The following is a 6000-nucleotide window of genomic DNA, read 5'->3' on the forward strand; positions in this document are numbered from 1 at the left end:
ATTTGTTACAGAATCATCGTAGCGACGTTGCAGATATAACTCCGCTGCTGCGCATCAGTGACGGTGAGTAATGAAATTTTTTTATAAAAGCCAGGAATTTATGATAAATATTTCAAATACATACTAAATATTTCTGCTTACATGTATACGTGTTTAATTACGATATTATTTATATATTACATTTCATAAATTCGTTGCTTTAAATGGATAAATTAGAACAATTTGGTAGAAGATATTTTATAATATCTAATATTTGATGTACAATTGCACCTAATCAAGGACGAAAAGATGACGTTTCCAATTAAATTTCAAATAATCGCAAATTTATTTCTTTGCTATTAAAAATGATATACTTTTCTGATTTCGAGTAATCGCAATCGTGAGTGTATATCGTAATGTGTATATGTAGATAAGAATACAACGCATATAGGTTGGTAAGAATTGATTAAATTAATATTAAAATAAACAATTAATAAAAAAATCTAAAAACAAAATAAAATAATTTTCTAAATATAAAACATTTTCTATAAAAAAGATATTTAATAAATATCATAGAAAAAATACATCATTAATAAAATAGAAATTCGTTTATCTCGTTATATAAAATTATGCATTCCGTAACAATCATTCTGACATAGGACGAAAATTTCGTACAATGCTCGAATTTCCCCTTTCCTCTAGAAACTCGTACTTTTTATCGAATTGTAAACACAATAACTGGCACAAATTATTCCTGTACGTTGAAATAATTAATATCGACTTTGCGGATAGCTTGAACAAAATGTTAGTTAGCCGGAGGGCAAGCGGAGATTCGCTCGTTGCCGCGTTTCTATGTGGCAGACAGTTTTCCGGAAAGTACATACGCGACCCGCAAATTGTTTCCAGATTGTTCTGTTGCGAACAAACTGTGGTCACACACGAGACAAACAGTAAGCCATTAAAACCATTTGTGAGTACGAATCGTGTCTCGTGGTACGTAGTATAATACAATCTAATGCAACGTGCTACAATCACACTCTATACTGTGACACTTTTTCTTCCTTTGACATTTTGTGCAATAAATTACTCCAGCGAACAGTGTAGAACAACTGAACATTGAGTGTGTTTGTTTTTAAATAACGATTTCATGAGGCTGATCGTAAAGTTACCTAGAAAATAATTTAATTAAAGTTTAGCATGAGTTCAATTGCAATAAATATATGTTTAATTTGCGTAACTTCTTAAAATTTCCGCGCATGCGACATTAAACTTATATTTATTTTTATATATTAATACATAATAATATTTTATGTATTAATATAAAATATTATTGCGTATTAGTATATAAAATATTATTATATGTTAATATATAAAATATAAGTTTAATATGTAAGATCGTTCGTAATAATTCAAATAAACATTGCTGTTTTCAAGTATTTTTATTAAAACAAATCAATCACATTTAGTGAAGATGTATTCAATTATATATTAATGAAAAAATATAAAAAATATAAAAAGTTTTTGATAGCTTGTATACATTTCAAAAGCAAAAAAGAAAATAATTTGGAAATGATGACAATAACCTCTACAGCTTTTTACTCTCTACAACGTGTTTTCCATTTATATGAAGTTTTCGAAAGTGAAAAATTAAAAGTATTATCTGATAAAAACTCTCCGAGTTTCAATATTTCGAGTATCATGATACAAGCGTGACAGTTCGAAGTGGAGAGCCAAGAATTAAATGTCAATGCTGGTTCACCCAATTTGAAATCCACCACAGTGTCAATTCTTGTTATAGTAGTAATCTCATAAAAATTTGTCACTACATAAATTCTTAATTTTTATTAATTAAAATTTTATCAACATTGCTTTTTATAATATATTAGTATAAGATATTTGCAATTTTTTCATAATATATAATATACGAACATATATATAGATCTTTTTAAATTTATATTTACACATTATTATTTATGATTTGTGCAATTATAAACTAAGTAAAAATGTTAATTTTTAAATTTTTAATTGTGCAAGATAAAATAATATAAGTTTATTTAATTTAATTTTGACCAACTTGCTTTATACATTGAAAAGTTTCATTTCTAGCTTTTAATTAAAAATAAAACTGAGGTGGGTGAACATCAATATTTCATCAACGTTATCATAAGGCAGCTTCAGATAGTTTTACGGCTGCTGCTTCATAAACAGCTTCAAGTGTATCTTCGCGGAATAAAAAGAATAATATATCTTCTCCTCATAAACACAAATATACTCCCGAGAATTACGTTTGTATGTAAATTTTCAGTTTCTGAGAATAGTGAAAATTTGCATAAAACTATAAATTTTTGTAAAATAAATGCAGTTTTACCTAGAATTTTGTTAATTTGCAATTTATATTTTTATGAAAAAACCGTTACAATCGAAGGTCAAGAATCAATTGATATCATCATGCAAATTTTGATATTTACGCACTCTATTAATTTTATTTGATAGAGTGCATAAATATCAAATATATATACATATATATACATATACACATTTGATATTAAATATTACCAAAAAAAGAATTATAATAAAAATAGAAGATTATAATAAAAAAATAAAAAATAAAAATTACAAAAATAAAAAATAAAAGTGCCGGAAATGTATTCTTTATATTAGCATAAACCTTATTTAATTATAGCTTAATATTTGCGCAAAATGTTTGAAAAAAAATAGAAGAAAGAAAGATATTGTCGGGCCTACTTCTTATTTTATATAATATAAAATAAAATAACAGGGGTTTTTGTAAAAATTAATATATTTTTAATAAAAGTCGGAAGAATCTTTAACCGAATAAAGCCTTTAATTAAAGAAACATAAATTATATATTTTTAGAATTTAGAACATTTTTTCTACGCAGTTAATTATGAGAATTTTGCAAATCATAAAACTTATTTTATTTACGTGTAATCTTTTTAGTTATAGTAAAAACCTGATTGTGTAAAACGGTTTATTGTTTTTTTTGTTATATTTTCAAAGTATATATAAAGATATAATCAAAGTAGCTAATTTGAAATTAACAGCTTTCCATGAAAAAACGGTTCTGAACAATTCACACTCTCGTTCACAAGTACTCATATAGAAAATATTATCTGAATTACGACACGTTCGAGTATACAATATTAAATTTTATGTACACAAGTCTTCTCGAATAATATGCTCTATAATTTTCACACGCGAAGTGTGTACTTTCTGTATTGTATCATAAACGTTGCGCATTTCACACGCTTCTACAAAGTGATAAAAGTTATATTTTGCAATTTCCGTATATTCAAAAGGGATATTACATAAAAACATTGATTCAAGTGAAAGTTATATACAATATAAACGATATGTTTAATTTTTTTTACACAGCGACAATGCGGAATTAACGCAGCAGTAATTTTTATTTGCTGACAAATTTTTGTTAAACGATTAAAAGATTTAACGTTTTGCAATGTGCGATATTTTATATACTCTTACAAAATATAAATTACACCGTTTTAACGTTTTATATAGATTTCAAAATACAAGTGTTTAGCAACATTCTTTGCAAGCATTTATAGAATTAAATATATTGTAAAATATTGCTCCATGACAAAGCTTACAAACAATCATTATAATTGACGTAAATCGTAATTTACATTAATTGAATTTTTGAAAGCATTGACGGGTTAAGCATAACAATTCGTTATAGAAGAATTCGGCATTAAATTTTTATTAACTACTTGTCACAATTGTTTTTTAATTATACAGGAATAAATTTAGTAGCCTTAAAGAGACTAATTAAATGCAATCACTTTATCGACGACGTGCATCAGAAAATACTTAAAGTGTTTCTGTTTAAGCGCATTATATCCATATCATTTTTATAATACCTCGCCGTTGCAATCTTTCAAGCGTTTGTGAAAGAAACGCGAATAAACGGATTGAAAACAGGCTGCAGAGCAAAGCCTTTTTACTGCGCCGACGAAAGTGTGGGTGTAAACAATTTCCGCGCTTTCGCTCGCAACACATGGCACAAGCGCGAAGAGTGCATTATGAGTGCGGGTTATGAACGCGACGAACCGCATCCCGGACGATAAATTTTTTTCTCATCTTAACCCTCACCCGTCTCGCCGCCCCCGGTCCATTTCCAAGATTGAACGAACAGCGTCTTACGCACGTGCACGCACAGCGTGTCGCGGATGCTGCGCATAATATAGCATACGTACGTATGCACGTAGTTTACCGGTTTTCTCTCTTTTCGCTCGTAGCTCCCGGCGCCCGACGCGCAGCATCCTTTGAAAATATAAAGAACGGCAATATCCTACGCGATGCGCCCTCGGAAAATAAGGGCGAAGCGAGGAGCGAGCGTCGCACGCTCGGCATAAACATCCTCCCCATTGAGCAATGCGCATTGGATGCTCGTCGTTTTTGCATTATATTCCGATATGGAGCTATACGCTTATGGTATTTAAATTGATTGCTCGACAAGAAACGGAGACTCAGCTACGTTATGAGCTTGCTGTGCGCACCACGCCCGATGGCGATTGTAGCCGTGCCATATATCCGATGCCATGTTCCGGGACAAGTCTATTTTATGTATCGGAGAAACTCACACTTCATGTTCGTTACGTTATTAAAAGCGCTACGGTTTCCTTGTAAATCTTGTTTCGCGACACAGTAAATCGCGCGTCTCGAGAAATATGGCAGCGATATAAACTTGATAGTTATGAGGTCCGGATGCCAACAATGCTGGAATCGCTACTAACATTTCGATTTGTTTAAAATCTGGCCATCTACTCGCTTTATGCACAGCTTGCTTTATTAAATACCGAAATACTGAAATGGTAAATGGTACGCGGTAGAGCGAAATTAAATCAACGAATAAATATCAATTTAAGAAACTTGCTTTAACATTTCGAGAGCGATATTTTTATAAATGCAGTATATTCGCTCGGAAAAGTACGTTTAAGATTGCGGTAATAACTTTTGACTGAACGCTGCGATTCCAAAATTTTTCTTCCACTTTCAACGTTAGTTTTAGGTCGTATAGTAGATTCTGAAGAATTATAACAGATTATAATCATGGGAATTGAGTTCCTACTTTGTGCTTTGTGTCCTCAAAATGATAGTTATCGGAAAATTCCCACTTTGAGGTTAAAAAGAGATTTTCGGTGAAATTTCTTAAAATTCTCCACATACTCTTTTACAATAAAAAGATCGGAAAGAGGTCTATTTGAGTGTTCAAAGTAGCCCAATAAACACTCACTGGTATAACATATGTATGAATGACTTAGAATATTTTTCTCTAATAGGCATCCGCGTTGCATTGGTTTTTTTTAAATTTACAGCAAATTTCTATTGTAAATTTACAAATATTATAAAATTGCAGCGAAACGTTACATGATTTCTAATATAAATTTGTATGCTGCATTTTTTAATATAGGAACATTGTAAATTGTAGGGACAAAAATTTTTAACAGTGTACGATAGACTATGCGTTGATTATGTTAAGTTAAAAGATAATTTCATTGGAGATTCAAAATTTAGTAAAACAATTTTTATCCATTCACTGTTCATTCAAATACCTTATTCAAAATACGATTTTGGCGAGCTTGTTAAACTCCTTCAAACCAATGGAGTCTTTCGGTAAAATTTACCTCGTAGGAGGGTGTAACGCTTCCGGAATTTTGCCGTATCCCGGCGACGCGACGCGACGCTACGCGACGTTCCTCGCACGTGTCGCCCCGCATGCGAGAGAATACGTCTGCGGAATATTGAGCGTTTTTACGCGATAATACTCCTTTCGACCTTCCTTCGTCCCTATTTTTTTTTCTTTGTCGTCTACTATCACCAGTCCTCACCTAGCATCCCATGCAGTTTGATGGAGAGAGTGGGAGACGGGTGAGGCAAATTTACTGACGCTAAATCGTCGCGATGGTGTGGTCGCGCGAATAAAACTCCGGGGGCGAGTTCCTACTGCGGAGCGACGCCGTCGATATCGCCGAAACGACC

Source organism: Solenopsis invicta, chromosome 11 (genome assembly GCF_016802725.1).
Source record: "Solenopsis invicta isolate M01_SB chromosome 11, UNIL_Sinv_3.0, whole genome shotgun sequence".
Lineage (NCBI taxonomy): Eukaryota > Metazoa > Arthropoda > Insecta > Hymenoptera > Formicidae > Solenopsis > Solenopsis invicta.